This window comes from Chaetodon auriga, chromosome 11, assembly GCF_051107435.1.
Source record: "Chaetodon auriga isolate fChaAug3 chromosome 11, fChaAug3.hap1, whole genome shotgun sequence".
Taxonomy (NCBI): domain Eukaryota; kingdom Metazoa; phylum Chordata; class Actinopteri; order Chaetodontiformes; family Chaetodontidae; genus Chaetodon; species Chaetodon auriga.
Genome location: NC_135084.1, coordinates 25,729,102 through 25,752,223, shown reverse-complemented (window position 1 = coordinate 25,752,223; position 23,122 = coordinate 25,729,102). Strand labels below are relative to the sequence as shown.

Here is a 23,122-nt window from a genome sequence, read left to right as displayed (position 1 = left end):
TTGTGGTTTAGCTGGATCACAGCCAGCCAGTCGTCTCCAAAAAAGCATGTACAGGTCGTCTGTGCAAGTAGGTTATTGCGAGCCTTATTTCCTTTTATTGTTAGGTGGCACCTCCAGCAGTGCAGAGCAAGTTACTTTAAAATGAAATACGTTACATACATTACACTATCACTCATTTAAAGTAATGAGTTACTTTTCAATAACACTGTTTGTGTGGAGTTGCTTAATGCCTTATTTCTTACACCACGTTTATGTTACTTTCACCAAAAATAACCATCGATGAACAACTAGGCTTATAAATGATGTTAAATTATGATTTGTGATAATGATGCTGTCGCTACCGTAGCTTCAGTATAACTAATAAATAAATGTTACTTTGTAGCATTAGTGTTTGTGATGTGTGTCTTCAGAACATGGTGCTTTATAGTTTCAACCCTTCCATAAAATGTGATACTTATATACTGTCTCCATTAAGCTCAACTTTGCAGTATTTTAAGGTCTGGAGCAGCTCATTGAACTGAGTGACTCATAACTGGGTGTCAAATCTATAGTTTCATTTATTATGCTGTATAATTATTTGAATTGTTCTGTATGAGACCGTTTTAGTATTAATTTTAATTTCTGGATGAACGATGAGTCAGACCAAGGCCATGTAAGAGTTTCCTTTCACTTTGACAAAAAGGGAGCTGTTATTGCTTCATCTAAAACTATAAATGATAGAACAGAACTACAGTTATTCCACCTGAACCTTCATAATCCTGCTTCGCTGTGGTGACGACCACATGCACATGTTCTGTGTGAATGTGCTGCTTCACATCAGTGACGCCGAGTGTCCTCTTTAAATCTGAAGGAGAAAGTTCTCCAGTCATAGCAGCTCCTCTCGGGCCGCCCTTCACTAAATTAATTCTTAGATAGCATTTTTTTTTTTTTTTTTACAGTGATTAATCTCAAATCTGTCACTTTTTCAGATGAATGTAATCGTATTGTAGGAGCGCCTAAAATATCGTACTTACTACAGACACAAGCGTTTTTGTGAATATTTTTGTGATGCGACTGTCATTTTCTGGTAATGATGAATGACTTGAAGCTCATTCCTCATTAGAAGATCTTAAAAAATGACCCCAACAACTGATTAGTCAGCTAACTGGATAAGAGAGCGCAGCACGACACACCTTCCACCTGATTTATTGATGCAAAAACTGCTGATTTCCCCCTGTACTGCACACAATACACAGTGAAGGCATATTTACTTCAGTGTTCGCTTGGCTGCAGCTTTGTTCGTCTGTTTGAAAGGTGGAACACAATCTGACTGAATGTTTCATCCGGACGTTACACTTCAGGGTTTCAGGATGAGATAAAAGTCATTCAGTTTGATTTCTCTTGGGGGGAAAAGTCAGTTGGAATTCATGCCGTTCTCACATCGTCCAAACTTCTGGCGACTTGTCTTCTGTGGGCCTCGGGGTGTTTTCAGAGGGCAGGTGGCTTCTACAGCAGGGATGTCACAGTCAGTCTCACGCTTTTGGACACTGAAGGCAGCAGGGACAACATATCTGTTTGCCACATGCTGCATGATCACATCCACCACAAAGCCAATTTCTTTTTTTCACAGTTGTTTTGGCACCAAAGTAACTCTCTTATTCTTTAATGTCCTGTAAATGAACAACGAGTGAATTGAAACTCTCAAATATCAACAAATGGTTTATTTTTAACTACACAGTCAGTGTTGGCAGGAGGTGAAAACAAGCAAACATGAGCGACACTAAATGTACTCACTTTTTGTTATTGTGCTAGAAGATTTTTATGAAAAGCTGCTCTGACATTATTCAATTATCATATCATTGTCAAAGAACTATCTGCCGCTGCAGCTGCGATTACAGCGTCTGTGGGACGCTGTGGTTTCCCTGTCTAGTGAAAGAACAGAGAGAACAATGAACCATTCCTCTGCAAATGCTGTTTACTATGGATACAGAATCGTCTTCCCCTCTGGGCTCATTAGCTGTGATTCTCTTGTATTTTGCTTTAGAATAATGAATGACCGAGGTCTAAATTTGCAGCTGCAGCAAACATCTCCAAGCAGCTACCATGAAAACAGCAAAGGGAACTGACAGAATGTAAACACACAAAAGAGACCAAAAACAGGGAAAGCCAAGCCTGGATTACCCTGTTAGGGCACCCCAGGACAACACAGAGTGTTTGTACTGACAGCTTTAAGTTCCATAATGCTCAGGACCCCACAGACTGTGCATGAAAGCTCTGTTAAACACACATGTAGACACCAGCCGCTAATGCTTAGAGTAGACCTAAGGGTCCAGGTTTCTTAACCAATAAAGGCATTAAAACTAGATTTTGATGAAGGGTCCCTCTACGACATGGACCACTTGGCCTGGTTGATAATTCAGCCGCTGTAACACCTGAACCCAAACTGTCAGCTAACTGGTATAAACCTAAAGGGCAACACACACCACGCATCAAACCACACACACCCTTTGGGTTACATGTAAGCGTCAACTTAAAAGGACGCGTCACAGTCCTGTTTCCTAGCCTTGGTGCACATCAGATCTCAAGAAATTCAATGCTTTCATAAAATTTACTCCCCACATCGCCACATCCCGGCTGCTGTGCATTGCCTTCTTCTTCTTCTTCTTCTTCTTCTTCTTCTTCTGTCTGTATAATGAGTCTGGTGTGTGCGACAGGCATCAATCAACACTTGTCACATGGCATCTGCTGCGCGTTGTAGTTACGGGGTCAAACGTGGCAAGACCAGCATTCAGCCTTCAAGAAAACGGATCTGATGAGACGCACCCTCACACTGCTGGTGCAGGTTCCACTTGTTAGCGAAATGCTTCTTCCAACACTGTGTTTATCAAAGAGGAAAGGTGTGAGCTGCTGCCAGCTGGCCCTCGCAGCCTTCTGTTCTCACCACCATAATGATGCAATCACCGCTTTAGTGTATAAAGATGGGATTTTAAACCAACATGGCAACGAGTCAACAAAAACAGACATTTCCTCTGGCCCGCTGAAAGATGTGAGCGTGGCATGCTGCTATAGTTTGTGTGTGTGTGTGGGTATGAATGCTGCAGCTGCCTGGATTAATAAAGTCTATTTTGGCCAGACCGCCGAATCTGATGAAAAGGTATAAAGCTCTCCCATATATCCAGCTTAATGTTCACTATATTCCACTTTGGACTGTAAATCCAGGCCATTGCCGCCATACAAATGGCTGTTAATGCCGAGATGACTTTTCAAACCTATGAACCTCCTCAGCTAAATCACTGCAAAATAACACTTCAGTCAGGAAAAAGGCACCCCGGAAAAAGTTTTAAATAAAGAAATTGCTTTTCCTCCCCCTCTTTGACGGCCTGTAACTTGAAAATAATAGTATGAGGTTTGATCAGGTTCCAAGAGCGGAAGGACGAGGATGCGGAAAAACACCTGAACACATTTCACTTCACGATGGAGAGGACGCTGAAAAGGTTTTGGGTGCTTCAGCAACAAGAGGAATAATTTATATGGAGCACATTTTTAAAATTATGGTGTTATTTCAACGGTCATAGCAATCAAAGGATGGACAGCAAAGCTACACACAGCTCTTCGAGAGAAGAGCATGAAGGTTGCAGAAACTGGAAATCAAGCCTGTTCATGATGAGCAGTAACAACTGCACCAAGTTAGAGAAACAAATGTTTCATAAAAGTGAGTCAAACATGATTTCAGTTGTCGTTGCCACATTCAAAACGCCCAACAAGCCACAAGCAGTAAAACATGCCGTGTCAGCATCTGTCCAAACATAACTCCTGCAGCGATCATTCATGCACAAACGCTCGGTTAGAGAAAGACTGTGGTCGTGATGAGCGTCGACTATGTCAACTTTCAGCAATGTGACACATTCATGAAGCCATTCTACGTCTCAATCCACCACTGTACACCGCTTCTCCTCCGCAGACATTGAACAGCTAATAACTGCAGACCTTCAGTACAACTGCAGTGACTTTACAAAGTTCCTAAGATGTAAAGAAAAATTAACAGTCTCCTCACTTACGGTGATGGATTACATTCATCAGGGCAGCAGGCAAGTCTGTGAACAATGTGTTCTTTAAAGGAGTGGACACTGTGAGCACAACAGGATGAGGAAAACTGCACTAAAACACAGACGTAGCTTCTGACTATGAGCATCAGGATAAAAAACATCTCACTCAATATCTTAATTTGAAAGCATGGCCCGGGTTATGTTTGTTGTCCCTGCTGAGCCTGAGTTTAAGCTCCTTTTTAATTCCTCCATGCCCAAGTCGTGCCAGAATCCATACGAGTGGAGCTCAGGAACAAGCCTGAATAATGAAGCTGATTATTTATTTTTTATTTTGGTTGTCGTGAACAGAAACAATAAATGAGGCTCTGTTTGAACTTCTATTGGCTGTTGATTGCAAAGAATAATCGACAAAGGGACTTAGACAAAGCAAATGACTCTCTGCTGGCCCAGAGGGCTTTCAGTGCAATGCCATGCTGGATTCTAGAGTCCAATTGTGGGTGAAATTTAGCTTATTTACTGTATTTGAACACCTTATGGTCTCTCGTCATGAACTACATCTTGTAGAAATCTGTACACTTCACCTCCAGAGGGAAGCTTAAGCTGTGTCCCATTGATCTGCCACTGGATAGTACAAACACTGCAGTTTTAGATACAAGTATCAAGTCGCTCTGCGGTCGACCAAGTGGAGGGGGATAAAGGGAACACCCCTCAGGTGTTCCACAGGCACTTTAGAAGTCAACACCACTTTTAGCCCATTAAACCACACAAAGACACACAAAGGCAGCTTTCTTTTGAGACTCAGAATGAGGATCGGACATCTGAGCAAATATGGACAAAGAATAAAGTCTTGCTGAGAGAACAGAGAATTCCTTGTGAGTTGTTTGACTCGGATGAAAAGAAAAAAAGAACATGTCAAGGCCATTATCCTCCTCTGGGCAATTACTACTTTTTCTCGTTGTAGTCCACAGTCTCTGATCCTGCGAGATGTAATGTGTTGCTCTCTAACTCGAGCTTTAAGGATGAGTTGGTTTCCGACTCTCAGCGAGCGGTCTGTGTCACTGTATCTGAGGCTCAGATCTCCAAACTAACCAGCAACTCATTAATCAGCACATGTGAGTGAGACCGCTGCATCTCTCCAGATGTGCTTATCAGACACAAGCATGCAATGTTACACACACGCAAACACGCTGCATCAATAATTAGATGCATCCAATCCAAATGCATGGCGGCGCACACACACACACCTACATGCTGCATATGCAAAGTCACAAATGCTATAATGCATGTTTAGACAACAGCGTGTAATTATTCATCATCACAAGCATAAAAAGAGCACATTACAAAGAGCGGCATGAAGTCGCATGTTTACATAAATTCCAGACACTCGCACAAAATGGAAAGAAGGTCCTTGCTAATGAAGCATTGGGGGTAAGCTGCATCTGCATTCTCTCTTTGTTTACTTGATGTAACTTCTAATTAATTATGCTCCCACAAATTAATCATTTGCCTTTGTTGAACAGCCACTGCAAGCTAAACTGCTAAAGACGCTCTCTGTCTGTGGCACGCTTTCATATTTAAGACGACTCGATTGTTCTTAAGGAAAAGAGAACATGTTTTAATGAGGCTGTGCAAAAAATAAGACATGAAATGGGACTGGAGTTCAGAGGTTCAGCCACTGGTGGATAAAGTATTCACATACTTTATGAAGCAGAAATACACCAGTCTCCAAAACTTCAGTAGAAGTACAAATAATCATGGACAGAAAGTACAATCAGCAAAATACTTAAACGTAATCGTCATGCTATTACTAATACTGCAATAATTTGGAACGCTGTCTTCTGCCTGTATGAGAGAAATCAAATGAAAGTGTTATTTACTGACCATAAAAAACTGGCTAAATGTCCACTGACGCAGTGGAGAATTCCTCGGGGAACCATCGTTATCCACAGAGCAGGACAATAAGGCTGCAGGTCTTTTAAAATGAAGTATTTTCTTCCCTCAGTCAGAGTTTGTGAAGGTTTTGGTTTGATAGTGTTGGATCTGGTCTAACCTCGGCGAACATCAGTCTCAAGGCGATGGCGTACGATCATCGGCTGTATGTTGGACAAACAAGGATTTCTGTTCAGCGTGAACTCACTCGACATACTCAACTGCCCCAAAATGCATTGCGTCTCTTTGGACTGTCCAGGGGTGGTGGTCCAGTGTTTCAGAGGGGAGAGGCTCTACAGGGACGACGGCAGCAAACAGCAACGCTTCTATCTACTCCATCATATTTATTGTGCTTGTTTTCCATTATTATCAAAGTAAATCACTGCTTTAGATAAACTTAATGTGACGATGTGCATAACCAGAGTGCTGAGGCAGCACCTCCTCCTCCTCCTCCTCCTCCTCCTCCTCCTCCTGGCTCTCCTCACTTGCAGTCACCTGCTCCTCCTCTGCGTCTCTCATTTTTAATTCTCCATTCTTTTTTAAACCAGAAATGAACCACAAAGCTTGGCCTGTTTCATTTTTTCCTCTTCTTAATTTTAATTATTACTGTAAAATATTGCGCAGTGTGTAAGAGGGAAGGCTGATTCATTTCTGTGATAAACAATTTTCAACCAGGAAGCTCGGACAGATAATGTGATCGATCCAGTCGTGAAGGAGAGAAAACTTATTGCTTGAGTATCCTTCACTGTGTCTGGTGGTAATGGTGTACTTAATAGTCCATTCAGTATGCAGTACACACTAATGGAGTATGCAGTAGACGGTGTTAATGTGCGATTTTAAACACAGTGATGGACAGTATGGACAGGGTCTGAAAAGTGAAGCCATTGTGAAGAGCCTCAACCCTGCATTCTTTCTAATGGTCAGCAGGGGGTGACAAAACGTGAGAAAATGAACCTGATTCTTTATTTATTACTTCAGTAAATATTCTCCATTGAGTTCATGGTCTTCAAGCCTTCAATAGAGCACGATGTTCATTTTGTAAACTATTTAGAGTAAAATACGTGAGTATGGCATCAAATTCGTACTCAAAGTGCCTCAAAACTATTCAGTATTACATGGAATACTACACAGTAGTTGAGTTAATGTACCTGGAAGCTAAACTTAGCTAAACCATTTCACAGCGGAAAGAAGCAGGTTTTTAAATCACCACGTCACCTGCAGGATATGTGCAGGAGGTTTGCTGGGATGTTGATCACACCACGAAGAAACCATAACTTGGCGTCTTTCTGCTGAGATTTCCAGCAGGCTGATGCAGAGGAGGAGGTAAGTTCTACGTCGACGCGCTTTCAAAAGGTTGCACAGCGATCATGTATCACTGAATCCAGCTTTGATGACCGCTTCAGCCTCCCATGATATGTCTTTTCAGCACTGTTACATCATCGAAACCGTTTTTAACCGGACGACTAGAATGAAGCTAATGCTCACAAGGTCGAAATCCTTCATCCACATAATGACCAACTAGCCACCAAATGGCTCCATATTTCTTGCTTTCTGTTGGAAGCGACTCTCGGCTGCAGCGCTCATATATTCTACCCAGAAATCAATAGCTGAGGTCGGCTCGGCTCGACAACTTTCTTCTCCTCTCTCGTCTGAGATATGAGGCCTAGCGGTCAAACGTCAGCTCCTCTCTCGCTCGGTGGACGACTCCAAGCGTGAATTCAATAAGCTTGAGTCAAGTCAGATCTCCTCAGTCTGTTCTTTTTGCCCCTCTGTCTTTGCCCTGCTTCTCCCCTCTTATCTCCCTCTGAAGGAGGCACTGAGGGAGAGAACGTCCACGGGGACTAAAACTCAAGTCAAATCACATCCTTTTCCACTGTAGACTTTTCACAAGGGGTTTGTCTCAACATCAGGACGGAACTTTTCTTTTTCTGTACAAGGCCTTTCAACCCCGGCTAGCACAGCTCAGACTATGCTCCTCTAATATCAATTACAAGTTTCAGGACCTGTATTGAAATTTGAATGCTGCAGACTGCAGGATGAAAGTGGGATAGTCCCATTAGGATAATGCCTAAAACTCTTCATTTTCCATTCAAGCCGCACAGTTTAGGCTCCAACATCGCTCACGGTTGCAGCATTAAGGAGATGATCCATCTGGCATCTACAGAAACCCCCGATTCTGTAGATTTTACAGGGTCAGTGAGAGACAGCAGACAGTTCAAACGAGGAGATGACGCTAATTGGAGGCGTTTCAGGTCAGATGCTGCGAGTGGCCTGAGGTTCAGTGAAGCCAGCCATTGAGATGTGTAGCTGTGATCCATTTCCTAAAGTTAGTTTATGACCGCCTGAAGACAAATGTGGCGGACTTCTGGTGCTGACACAGCGGGCCTGATCCGCTGTGACGATAACACCAGTGTTTTCAAAGATGACAGTTCTTTCAGCGTTATTGTGGCTGCATTGTTGTAACTGTGGCAGTAAGACATTCTTAACCCTTTCATTCTCTTTGATGGACAGACTTCATCTTCGAACCAAATTACTAACGAGGCATCTGTCACAGGACTCGCTTACAGCCGCCAGCCAGCGAAGACGCAACTCACTCACGTTATAGGGAAGCTAGAACTGGAACCTGGGAAATGTAGTCCAACAGCAAGCAAAGGTATCAGGATGAAGTGAACCTCATGAAAACTGCATTTCCCAAATTCCCACTTAGCTTTCTTTATGCATCAGCACATTAACAAAACCAAAAAGTGCTGCTTTGAATTATTTCGAGTCAGCTTCTATTAAATATAGATTTTCGATGACATAATTTATTTAGAAATAATTTATTGGATGAGACAGCTTCAAGTTGGAGGGGATTCGTCCCTCTGATCCCCCTCATGCACTGAGATGTTTTTCATAGTGAAACTATATGTAGAAGCTAAATGTGACTTTCATGCAGAGTTTGAGGCTGCGGAGGATGTTTAAATGTGTCCTAATTTCTCGATATTTAACATAGACCTAAATAGAATCATTATTCACCCCAGTAAGATTATACAACAGGAAATATAATGTAATTCACATTGAGGCATTGTCATTTACATTCAGCACCACCACACACTGTGACTCATATTAGAGGGACGACAGGACCTAATTTATCCTGCATGTTTTCCTGCTCTGAGTGCCTGAGGAGTGAGTGGGTGAATCTACCTTAAAATTTACATGAACAAACTATTCTGGATGTCGACGGAGGAAGAAGAAAATGGCCAAAGAAAAAAGAAAGGGGAAAACTTTTGAATTCAGCCTCCGGAGACCGTTGTGACACTTTGATGAATGTCCTCTGCTCGTAGAGGCACTAAGGCTGGGAGACAGAGGGATGATCCTGAGCAGGTTCTCAGCCTCGGGGCTGAGACCCACCAGGCAGCCGCAGGACGACGTTAGAGGGGCTGCGATATGATTCATGTGATCTGAATGAAATTTGTCTCATTTCTACGATTTGGGACAAATGTTCTGCTTTAATGAAAAAATACGAACGCGTAACCACTAACTGTCCAGATAGACTCTGGATATGTGCAGATTTTAAATGTCTGCGGCAATTAATTAAAGAAAACAGTCAGAAAATAGAAGAACAAATCTGCCATATTTCACCACAGCCTCGTTTTTATGGATCTGGGAGTCACTGAGGACGAGCAGCGTTAGTCCCACACTGGGGACAGACCAGACAGACTTATAATAAGTCTCTATCAGATATAACATGTCCCTGATGAAAGCATGTCTCGTCCTGTTTCTGGGTCTCACCTTATCTCTGAATCACATGCATGCTGACTTTCTGTTGGAAGTGTTTCTGGGCTGATGCACTCATTCATGTTTGTCTAAATTACTTGCATGGTGTTTATGCTGTGTGGACTCCCAGACAGCCCTGAGTGAAGGGAGCGCCGAGACAGAGCGAGGGATGCGGGTACAGAGAGAATTACATGCCATAACATTGTAATTACAAGGCTCCAGCTGGGTTCAGTGTAGTTTTGAGATAACGAGTATTGAAGTTTTCACCTCCCATAGACTTAACGATTAGAAACTTTTAATTAATGGCTTTTACCCCCTGGAAAAAAACTCACTGCTGTCCTCAGCAACATTTGAATTCATAGAGCAGGTCTGTTGAAAGTGCACTAAACACGACAAAAAGTTGATGAATTATCTTCCCGTGTCCAGAAATGATTTCTTGTGCTATTCAATATCAAACTTTAATATTGCTCAGTTCAGTTCGTTCAGCTCGAAGCATGCGGACACGAACTCTTAGCAGATGGAAGCCTTGAAACAAAGAGGGTTTAATTTTTTACCAAAAAAGCCCAAAAGCCCCAAAACAAGCTTACAACTTCATCTGGAAAACGACAGTCAAGTGGATTTCTGGAAGCTAATAGGAAAAAATATCTGTGAGTTCATTAAGATGATTTCATTACGAACAGCAAGAGGAATAAACCTGTGCTAATTTATTCCAATCCTCTGCCAGTTTGTCATTTCTGCATGGTGATAACTCAGAGCAGCGCTGGCACCAAATCCACCGAATGGAAATAGAAACGGGATGAGATGCTTGTTCTTAGAAGAACAGAGTGAGCTCAGTTTCTGATTCTGTTTTTTTGCAGCTTCCTTAAGTTTGTTTCAGTTTCATTATTTGCATCATTGTCAAAGTGAATCAAAGGCCTGTGGTCAGCTGCAGCGACGCAACATCTGCAAAGTGAATTCGATTTTTGCTCGGCCCTCCTACTTTGCCCTTGAAAAATTTGATTCAGTGAACAGTGAAAGTCACAGGATCGGGTCCTACATAATGCATTTTCTCTTTGTCTGTGTGCACGAGGCTTTACAGAATCACTGCAATCAATTGTTAGTTTTCTCTTACTGCCAAAGGAGTTCAGCAGCAGTCCAAGACACTTCGTGCTGAAATGCAGCTCCATATTTAGCAAGCGTCGAAAACCCCAACTGATGCTCCAGCTGCTAAATGTGCAATATGTCACCGTGACATCAAGATTAAAGAACAACAAGAGGCAAGGGGGCAGCGGCGCCTCAAGACATGTTGGGGGTTAAAATTATTGGGATTTATCCTCTTAGGAACATGACGGACACACAGGCTCTTCCTTCCCTGACCTGTCAGTGTCTGATGGACATCAGTGTCCTCAGCCGTCGCTAAACAAAAACACCTCGATTTTCAGCTGCAAGTCGCTCTTTTGCTCTTTAGCCGCCATCAGATTTGCATTAGAGTGTGTTGAATCTGGACACTCCCACAGTGTTCACAGATTCTGATGTAACTTGGTTTAAAGGACAAGCCCCGCATCCCCCATCCTAAACAGAAACACACGCACGATCATACAGTGCACACACACACTGCTGATGCAGCACAAAGGCCAGAAGGAGAATAAAAGACAAAGTGAGTCGAAATGCGTAACGTTGTCCCTGATGGTGAACAAAACACCATTTTTTAACTCTTTCTCTTCACTTTGGAACAAACTCAAACCGATTTAAGAAAATGCTAAACTATATGAAGGCGTGACACACAAATCTCCACATGCACAGACACGCTAACACAGAGCGCACACACCGGAAAATACCTTCGTGCTTCTGGGTCAGCGGTGAGGAAAGCACTAAGGTGTGTGAGGGAGCGGTCTGGTCTGGGTGGACGGACAGATAATTCCCTTGGTTTGACGTTTCCGCTACACTGATTCAACCAGAGTAAAAGCCACCAAAACCAGATGTGCATCGTGGGAAGTTTAATATGAATCCCTATGAATCATTTACACAAAGTCTATTGATATCACACGGTTAAATGCTGCAGTGTTTCTGGTATTTTGTTTATTCAACAACAGTCACTACAGACTGTCCGATTAGTCAACAGAGCTGCGAGTAACGTCAATAAATGACCTGAAGGAAAGCGCTGAAAGGCCTCGGCTGCACACCGCCCTCCTCACTCCTGCTGCGACATGAAAACTATTGTTCATGTAGAAAGTGTACTCCAGAACCAACACGCTTGGATGCTAAAGTCCACAGAAGGACAATCTGCTGATGATGAACCAATGAAGCTCTGCAGTCATTCAGGTATGAGGATGTGTTGAAATTAGGCAGGTGGAAAAAGAATATTAAAGCAAGAAAACCAATATTTAACTTGACCCTCTGAAAAGATGCCCGATCTGCAAATAAGCCCCCACCCCAAAAAAACAACAGCACTGGGGGGGATATGCTAATCAGCTCATTAGTATAAACATGAGTATTCATATTTTAGAGCAGAGCTTAAAGCTTCAAGCATGTGCTAAACAGGAGCCAGATGAAGACATGACTTTGATTCTCGTTTAATACCAGTGGACGCAAACGTGCTTAAAACAGCAAACCAGCAGACATCGACCTCAATCCTGCAGGAGAGCAACAACACTGTTAAAGTTTCATGATGAACTGGACCTCATGAGCGAACATTTAACTTTAACTCTGAGCACTTTTCCTCATTTTTTGAAACTGGAAGTCAACTTTTCCTGAACTCCTCTGCGAGCAGAGAGCTTGCGGCTGCTTCTGCTCACGCTGTTTCGCAGACTGTTGATGAGCTGCCTCTGTTGTGGTGATGGGACAGCTCCACGGCAGACTAATTGGAGGTTCATGCTAACAGTTTAAGCTTAATTAGACCTGGACCAGAGGAAGACAAGCAGCCTGTGCAGCCCGTGCATCATCTTTGATCCGACTGTTGTCCCTCCTCTCCATCAGGTCTCAGCCCAACAAGTTGAAGACTGTCACGGCGGACCTCGAGCGTCTGCGACAGGACGATTTAACCCCAGCTGACCCTCCAACAGTGGCCCCAGATGCTGCATCAGTTCACCCGGGAGCGATGGGTCGGATCAGTTTGTCCTGTTTTTGTTCTCCAAGGGAGCTCAGCTGTGGAGCAGTCTGCTGTGCGCTGATGCCTTATGGTGAAGTGGAACATAGACACTGAATGTTTTTCTCACAACACTGCGAACAAGTTCATTCAGTGACTCTCACGATGAAAGTGAAGAAACCATCAACAAGAATTCACATTAAAAAGATCTACCAAGCTCAGACTCTTTAATTACACGGCACATCTACTCCAAAAGACAGTCGTGTCACTTTACGAACCAACTCATCCTGCCGTTCTGATGAAGCATTCAATACATTTCAGAAAAGTCTACCTGCTTAATTCTTGTATTGATCTGGTCAAACTCTCATCTCTCAGTCTTCAGAAAATTGCTGAGTCGTCTGCTTTCCACATCTGCCTCAGAAAATAAGTGAAAAGCCTGTTTTCACATCGCTGCGTGGTGCCTTCTGTCCTTCCTTGTCAGCAGTTTGCATGAAAACTAAAATCCTCGCAGCTTTGGTGCAGAGAATAATTAGTTTTTATCTTCAAGGTGATGTTTTTATTGGTCCTGTTTATGAGATAATCTGTAACATGATTCCATTTACTGTTTTTTATATTTCGCTATACATTTGTTTTCACGTCATTTTTATTGGTATAATAAATGCTGAATTAATTATTTCTAATCTTTTGATCTCATGTTTGCTGAATCTTGATCACCTGTGTTTTATGTTCTTGGTGCTGCTGATATTTCAGTTCTATCGACTGAAAAGTTTTGTTACTAATTTCTCTTCCGTAGTCTTTTATGTTTATGTTATACTGTCCTGCACTAATTTAGAGATTGTAAAATAGTCATGTACTGATGGTCTATCGGCAATGTCCCCTGTCAGCTGAAAACTGTAAGTATTCAACAATTTAAAACACACACACACACACACCACACACACACACACACACACATACACACACCACACACACACACACACACATCAACAAATACTGAATATGCTGCAGGGAAACTTTGTAAGAAATCCTTCAGGCCAATTTAAAAGAACAACCTGACGAAGGGTCGAAACATAAAGGATGAATCAGCCTCCAATCAGGGATGTCCAAAAGGATGTTGCTTTGGCTCACTGCTCCTTATGTATGCTGATATTAGCCAGCATGTAACTTGTGTCCAGGTCAGAATCAGGTCTGCGCAGCAGCAAACTGCCTTTGATCTGAAAATCTGCCCCGTCAGACTCACAGGAAAAGAGCCTCATCTCCTTCAGGGAATATTTGTCTATGAGACTGTAACAGTGGGGGAAACAGAAGAACGTGCCAGGTTGTGTAATGAGAGAAATGCTGCTCGTGTCTACAGCAGAGGCCAGTTCTCGCTCTGTGACTGGAGTTCTCGTAAAGCTGCAGCCTCTGTAATAGTTTCTAGCTCATCCTGTTTGTTCCAGGTTTAATTATCAGTCGAAACAGCAGATGAATGCAATGCAGTTTGGCAGCTCCTGTAACATGGCGACTGGCCCTGCACGGCAGCACATTAACAGAATGTAACAGCTACGCATGAAAACTGATCTTCTCTAATGGCAGAAATCCCAGATCAAGACTGCCGCCAAAACCCGACTGCTCTTTAGGCCAAATGACATCCAGCCACCAAAGTTCAGCCAAATCTGTTTGGTTTGTTACTTCCTCACATGTCGTGTTTCGGCTGCCGCTGGATGGATTCTCTGCACTAAATCAAACTTGGCGTGTTCGCGCAGGACAAAGTGAGGGTTTACATCTACAGTCGCTGCAGTATGTGTGTGCAAACTGGCCGACCGTCGAGACAGGAGACAGACATGCTGATGCTCCTCACGCGCCCTCGTTCGTTCCCTCCAATGCGTCCCCGCTGACACATTTTGGCCAAAGTCTGGAGAGACGAGCACGTGTCGCCTTTTCTCTAAGCTTTACGCCGGCTCCCAGTTAGCTTAGAGAAGAGTCTGCAAGTGCTATTTTTAAATCACTTAGAGCCCAAAAATATATTAATGCTTATGCTTATTTATGCTTAAAGAATATAAACCTGGGGGGGGGGGTCACTTTTATCTGTGGGCACCCGTCACTTCATTGTGTCTCCAGTCAGTCAGTTCAGTCAGTAAATTATTGAAATGAATTCTTTGTCTGTGAGGCTACTTGTTTTTATTTCTTGCATGTTTCATCATATTGTGTAGGTTGTGTCCTCATTCGCTTGGCTCTAAGGACGGCAACTGGTCGGTCCATCACTTTGGTCCAGACTGAAATATCTCAGCGGCTGTCGGAGAGTTTGCAGTCTGAAGTTTGGTGCAAATATCCGCGGCACTTAGGCCAGAAATTCTCAGGATTTTTGCGATCATCAGACTCTCCATTAACGCCATCAGCAGATCAGACTGTTCCCTTCTTCTGTAAAGTAACGTCTACTTGACAGACTGGCACATACTCAGAGGATGACTGACTCCTACTGACTTTGATGATGCCCTTACTTCTCCTTGATATTTTAATGAAATATCACTCCACATGGATTCCCATGAAACTCACTACAGACATTCATCAGGATGAACTGTAATAACCTTTCATGTGGCACTATAACATCAGCATGCTTGTATTGTTGTTGTAAGCATTTAGCACAAAGAAGTGCTGTGTCTGAGGACGTCCTCACAGAGGCTACAGGCTCTTTGCAGTTGGCTATCAGGCTGCAAAGCCCTTGAATTATCTCAGTGTGTCAAAGGTGGTGCACAGATAAATTTGGCCCCGCTTTCCCTGCGAGGAGTCGACACTGTCTGCAGCATTTTGCAGAAATGCTGTTGACCCCGTGCTGCTTGTTTACTCCTCGTTTGGAGGAGCCTGAGAGTTGCATCCCGTCGTCATTATAACTCTCACACCCCGTCCGGCTGAAGCCACCGTTAACACCTGACCTCAAGTTACTGTGAGTTTGTCAATGTTTGCCTGCGGCGACATGTTGCTCAGCAGTTTGACAGATTTTGAGAAGAGGCCACATTCAGTTACGTCTGCTGTCAGCCTGAGAAACACACACAACTGCAAAGAGGAAACAGAACTTGACTCTGTTTAACTTGATAAACAGACTTTCTCCCTGAACGCTCACATTTCATTTCTTAATAAGGCATGAGGAAGCTCAGGTGCACATGGAGCAGCCCACCACTACCACCCTCCCAGCTCCACCGGTCCCACCCAGTGTCACTCTGAATAACGTCACTCTTGCAGCTGTGGAGGATCCTGGTAAACTGTGTCAGGAAGCATCCTCCACTGTGGATACTGATGGTTTCTCTCAGCTGAGTTGAATGATGAGCCGTTTCACTGTAACTGGAAAACATCCCCCGAACAAAGAGCATGTGCTGAGAAACAGATGGTACGTTCTGTTGTCATAATTTTGAAGAAAATGACTGAACACATGTTTGGTTGTGTTGTCGCCCTCCTCAAAGCTAAGATGGAAGCGGTGCATCCTGCCATATTTTATCAAAAACAATACCTGTTAGAGACATGCAGATGGGCACATGCAGTGTGGATTGTTCTGCAGAAGAGCTTGCAGAACTTTCTGAGGATGCTTTGATGCTCGTTTGTCATTAAGAATTGGTCTTTTTGGAATCCATCGTAAACAAAATCTAGCACAGACGCTGCTCCATACAAGCATGATTCACCACATAAACGCTGAGAGTTCGATTCTCAAAAGACTGATTTTGTCTGCCTTTTCCTTTCCTGCATCATGCCATCAATCCTTACCCTCTCTACAGACTTTCCAGCTAAAGCAGTAATGATAGTGGTGAAAAACGGACCCCCTGAAACAGCTTTCAGACCGAACTGATGAGATTTCTTGGGGACAACTTTAGCCAAATTACCATTTATAAATGATGCATCACACGTTTTTTCCCCCACCAACAAAATACTCTGAAACCTGGCTAGTAAAGAACACTACATGTTCCTCTGGCTTATAAAAAGGTGAACTAATGCTTCTGTTTAACTACAAACAGCTTGGTTACATTTGTTTTGTGGTTGAATGAAACATTCACAGAAGAATAAAAGTCTCCTTGCAGAAGAATCTGAAGATCTGAAACCTGCATCATAAGATTGAAAGGTACAATCATCCACCACCACCTGCAGCCTCTTTTTCTTCTTTCTTTCCACTTTTCAATGTCACGACTGCTTTCTGCTCTCACTCATATCTCCTGCACACAGTCACTTCACTGCAGACAAAGATGGGTTTCGAAGAGCTTTATTTACAGATGAAGATACTTTGCTGTGCTCGTTTTCTGCGCTGAGAACGAACATGAAGGCGAGCAAAATAATCAACAAAAGACAAGAATGTATAGGAAGTTAATGAGGATGAACTTTCTGAATGCTAAATTAACATGACAAAGCAGGAAAACAAAAATAGATCTCCGTGCACGACGACACACGTTTCTGCTGCAGAAGCCTCGGCTCACAGTTCAACTATTAAAAGGGATTTATTCATTTTGTTATTTTAAATCCCCTCCTAGCTGCCATCAGGCTCGGCGAAGCATGAATGGGGATAAATATCGAATACTGCCCACTGAAGTGCATAATTAAAGCAATTATTATTTATCTTTGTAAGGTCGACCCTTAAATGTGCGTGTGAAACAAAAAGGGCGTCAGAGAGATGAGGGATCATCTACACAGACAGAGACAACAGACACAGGGTCACATGTTTATCTCTTTTTTTTTTAAGAAGTCTGAAATCCACGGACACGACCACAGCAGTCTGCAGGCGTGGCGAGGCAGACATCAGCACACACTGGCTGTCCAGGGTTTGGGCTCCGGAGCAAACAGACAAACGTCATCCAGCAACGCACCGCGCTGCTCCAAAGAAATCAACCCCGTGTCCTGGAAATGAGCTTATAAGCTTTTCATCTGCAGCAGAAAACCTCAGTGCTAATCAGCATGATGAGAGTTTTTAATGACGTACCTGCAGTACTCATCACTGACAACGTGTTTCATTTGTTTTCCTGCAGTATTTACTCTGGGAAACTAACACCACTCAACTTTTCCTTGTTTAATCATAGCATGAGGCCAGGTTAGGGAAAGTGTGGTGCTGCTTTCACACTGAAAAGTTAACAGCGACTTGAGAAACGAGGCCGGACACGTTTGCTTTCCTGCCATTTAATGGACACCATGTTCGTCCTCTAGCCTGAAGCAAACAGCTGCTGAACCCGTGTAGAAGTCTCCAGCATGACTAACTAAAACACTCAACTGTCTTAGCTACAAAAACATTGCTTCAATATATTCCGGGTGGCAATTACATTTCCAATCAAAACCTAATTGGGAAAATACATTAAGAGTGCGTATAAAAACCTAATTTCAAGGAGACAGAGTTGATCAAATGCATTCAAGTGCGCGTTCGTGGTAGATTGCTTTGTAACGTGAACGGCATAATTCTACTGTTTACCTGGAAGTTACTGGAATGAAAAATTAAGTAACTCACTGCAATAAATACCTCACTGTCACTGTTCAGCTCTGTCTCAGAGTGCTGGAGTCACGATGCAGAGTCTACGCAGGTGACGAGCCTTCAAATTTAAAGACGGATTTTCTCAAACTGGACGTTCTGGATCGTAGTTTTCACTGGACCCGTCGCGACACACCAGCACCAACCCTTCTTATTTTGCCTTGCTTTCTTCTCTGAGTGCAAACTTTATTCCCTTCCCTTCCATTTATTTTCCAAAATGGGAAATCTGAACAAGCAGATGATCCAAATAAGCACTGATAAGCCTGCTGAGTGGTGCCCAGTGATCAGTGTTACAAAGATAGGGAAACCAAGCTTGGGCATACTTTCTGTTTGCTTTTTATTTCTGTGGTTAGCGGTTTGGCGAAGCCTGACAATGGTTGATGTCATGTGGCCGTTTTGTCTGCACATCCAACACTTGTAGTCACTGGCAAGATATCTCTGCATTTGCAACCCAGATTGTCACAAAATGTGGAACAAATGTTGATGGATATTCCCAGTTATGAGTGTGAGCTCAAACCAACTCACTGGTCCATGAAAAGATATCCAGAAACTAACTCTCAAATTTCTATTAAACTCTTTAACTTTGCACACAAGTTCTCTCTTAATTTCATGAGCAAATTTTCATGAAAATTACTGAACACATTCCTCCACCGCAGAGCACAAACGCCGATTTGAATGACACCGTGACAAATGACAAACTTCACATTTTAGCTCGACTAGCAGGACTGAAAGAAAACCTAAACCGTCAGTACATCGTTCACTGTCTGACACTGCAGCCAGTCAGGAACTTCAGTGGGTCAATTATCTGTTAGTTTTGTTGGTATAAGCAACGTTCACAGCATAATTTCAGCAGGAGTACAAACAGTAAAATAACATATGAAGCAATTACTGCAGAAGTACAACATCGTTCTGAAAGTTCACGTTAGTCTTATTAAAGGTTCAAAGTGTCGGCACTCGTCTTAACATCCTGAAGTAAACCGATCTCCCCTATAAATCCACATTAATCATAAGGCCCTGATTAGTCCTGAAAAATGAAGGAGTGAACGGATCACTGACTGACCCTCTGCTGTGTTTGAACTGTGAGCTGTCAGTCAGAGTCCAACACGCAGGTCCGCTCAGTGAAAGCAGGCAGCTCCATCGATCAAGAGGCTAATCTATTCCACAGCCTCGTGATTATAAGTAATTTGTCTGAGACCCTAAAGACAATCACGCTCTCCTCCACCAAAATCTAACTGTGCTGTATCAGAGAGTCCCAGCGTTTGTGTCTCAGAGAGAACTGGATGTTAAAAAACAGCAACTGTGCCTCAGCCGGACACTTCGCCCATCTGCTGCAGGAGATGAGACGCAGGCAGACGGACCTGAAATGCACCAGAAGGAGCCGCGGATGTGACAAGTGTGCCCCCGCTAAGGCTGTCGATCAACTGCCAATAACCGCAAGATTAATTATGATTAATTACAATTAATCCCGTATTTCAGCACATACTGAAATTCCATGATACGGCGCAACATCTTCAGCGTCACAGGCAGGAAGTAAGGCCGCGTCCCACTTCAGGGAGCGCATCCTCCAAACGCTGCGTCCTCACGCTCAATGCATCCAATCGATCTGACAAGGCCTGTCTCTCATTTCAGAGGCTCCTTCCAAAAGCATCTGAGAAATAATGTTTCCTTTTGCCGGAAGGAAACAACCGGTGCACCCGACAAATGAAAGCGCATCAGTCAATTGTTCAACGGTGCATCCGAGCGACCCGCGCGCGCTCAGGGGGAAGTTTTACATTCCAACACTGCATGTTCGCGATCAAGTTTCCTCGATTCTGGGTGATAATTAGCAGAAAACAGATGAGCAGCATAGATTTTTGGGTTTGTTCATTTGAAGGACCAGTGTGTAGAATTCAGGGGGATCTGTTATAAGCAGAATATAATATTCATAAGTGTATTTACAGGTGATAATTGAGATTCCCACAGCCCTGGAACACACCACAGCACAAGCCATAGCCACAGAGATCCAAATGTTCACCAAAAATAAGAAACCATGAACTCCTTCAGTGCCTCAGAGGAACACAGTCACATCCAGTGTCTTCAGTTTGTTCATGTAGTTCACTTTAGCTCACAAGAGTTAAATCCAAGGTTTAAACATTTCAATAAATGTACGAAAACATGAACCAAACCAGCCAGTCAGCATTCAGACCTGAAGTGTCTTCTCTTATAAAACCAAAAAAGAAAAAAAAAAAACAGTTTGAAAACACTTCTGATGAAGGATAAATCTTTCTTCATCCACATGCTGCTGATTTTCTTTATTTTCCCACATTTAGAACAGTCAGTAGTCAACAGTGCTGCCGACAGCATTTCACTCAGCTGAGATGAAAAAGAAGCAGGTGGGAATGTAGAAAAGTCATTAAACAGGACAAAAAGCATCCCGGAAGACAGCAGCGCTTCCTGTTCCTGTGAGCTCACCTCGACTGGCGTGTCTTCAGTCACAGGTGATGGACAGCTGACACGCGTCTCTCTGTGGCTGCTTCTGTATGAGAGGGACAAAGGTTTCCAGACATTAGCCTCACGTCACCTCACATCAGCTGTCATCCCTCACACACACATTAATGTGGATTAAACACACTGAAACAACCTTTTCTGTGTTCAGTCAACACGCGTTCGTTCCTCCTTCCCCCTGTTCTTTGTGTCTTCACGCGGAGAAACACACCTAAACTTCACAATCCATCAGCCACCGTGTCGCCTCCTTATGAACACACCTGTGTGCAGGTGTGGACTGAACCATGTGTGTCGTAAGCAGGGGGGTGCAGGAGCAGCGGAGGATCTGTAGTATTATTGCAGATGCAAAATTCTGCCTCTTGATCTCTTTATTCTGCTGATATTACAGTAACTTTTTCATCATTATTAACGTTTTTTCTCATTCTAATGTAAAAGAGAACATGTGGAAAACGTTTTATTAAATAATAACCTGCTTTTGGAGGAAGGCGCTCTATTGGATGTGTCAGATAGTTTATAAAACGGTGTCTCTTAACCCCCATCTATGAATTGAGAATATTCAACCTTCACGCCCTCTGTGCTGTGGACTCTCCTTGAGGATGAATCTGCTTTACTTCAGAAAAGATCGTCTCTTTGGCAGCTTTCTTCGGTTTTGAGGGAGCGGTAACGGTGAAGAGCTTTGATTTATGTTGGTGTCTGACCTTGTAGAAAGAAGTGGATGATGCATAAATTGCGCCTCGTTCAGGGAATTGAATGTGTACTCTAATCTACGATGGGCTGCCTCCTTTGTTCCCGTTTGTGTTTTATGTTTATTTTCCTTCCTATGTTTATCTCAAAGGTCAAGGTCACGTTATAACGCCATCGGCGCTGTGGCAGCCAATGAGGCCAGTGAGGATGCAGTTTGTCCTCAGTGAAGTTTAGGGGGATTTCCTCCTGCAGAGGAGAATCACACACAGATTACACGTGATGAGGTTTGTGTTAGATGGAATTCTTTAAGGTGACGACATCCCAGGTAATCTCAGTATTTCTACAATCTCGACTGCAGCACTGCATTTTATATTTCTGTTATTGTCTGGATTTGGGCCAATCTAATTTAGTTCTTCTTGAAAAATGACAAAATAAAGGGAGATTTCTGAAAACAGCTATCTCTGCTTGTCGGCTGAGCCGCACGTATTACGGCATCCTGTGCCTGAGGCCTGATAACTGATGGTGCAGGCAGGAGGGGCTGAAGGGGGATAAAGGCCGAGGAACGTCTGCATGAAGTGCAGCACGCTTAAACAAATGAGGCAGCCGCAGTAAATACAAGCACAGATTAAGCCGGTGTTCGGCGTGCAGCGCTTCGGCTCGGTGACGTGTGTGTAGTACTTGTAGCCATAACTGATAATTTCCTGGAACGCTGACTGTCGGTGTGTTTTCAGTTTGTCAGTGGTGACGTGTCTCTCGTGTCTCATTAGAATCATTCAGCGTTAAAAGAGCATCGAGTAATGTGACCTCTGTCAGCCTCCTGACGATGGTCAGCAGCTGGACTCAGCTCCCAGTCACCGAGCTCCTTTCATGGTATTTGCCACTAAATCTGTATTTAACTGACGCAGTAACTGAATATACTGTCACAGCTTGCTCATAAAACTTCCTTTTAATTTAAATTGTTTAGTTTAGAACTTCAAAGACGAGACTGAAAATCAGTTAAATTAAAACACCACTCCTCATTGCAAACTGTCCAGCCAATCACAGACAAGCTCTTGACCCACCACTTCCTGCTAACGTGTGTTGTTGCTGTTTCAAAATGACACTATATGGCCAGCAGTATGTGGAGACCCCTTCACATACAGTAGGTTCCTGTTTCGACATAACGACGCCTTCGTGCATGAAGACTCTCCATGAAGAAATACTTTCCCAGTTCGGTGTGGACGAACTTGACTGGCCCATAGCTTTGGATTGTGACGTTCAATTCAGCATTACAGTCAGATGTCTATATACTTTTGGCCATGCGCTGTATGCAGCATAGAAAAAGGCCTGTTTAAATGACTTTACTGAGCAGAAGAATAAAATTTTTTTTTTTTCATATTATCACGCTGCTTCTTATCAGCTTAAGATGCTGCAGCCCACACGTTTCTGTTTGTTCCTCTTCTGTACTTTCTGCCTGCACCTCGGACTCCCACAGCACTCGAACTGAGGCCACAGCTTCCATATCTTCCCAAACACTCAGAGAGCAGAAATTACACCAATCGGACAAACTGTCTTATCATAAAAGTAATTTTATGATGTGGCCAAAAACTTCAGAGCTGCAAAGTCTACAACCACAAAAAAAGACATTTTCAAACCTGAAATGTTCAGTTTTCAGGAGGCAAACTTTGATAAACTACAGCGTCAATCAAATCAATAAACAAACAAATA

General features: G+C 43.2%; 1 long non-coding RNA gene across 1 annotated transcript in view; it reads right to left on the bottom strand.

Annotated features, from left to right (window-relative positions):
* Positions 1-23,122, bottom strand: part of LOC143328130 (uncharacterized) — a 55,250-nt gene that overhangs the window by 28,498 nt on the left and 3,630 nt on the right. The window contains exon 2 of the long non-coding RNA XR_013077789.1: positions 20,699-20,762. This is a non-coding gene — a long non-coding RNA (uncharacterized LOC143328130). The remainder of the gene's footprint in view (positions 1-20,698; positions 20,763-23,122) is intronic.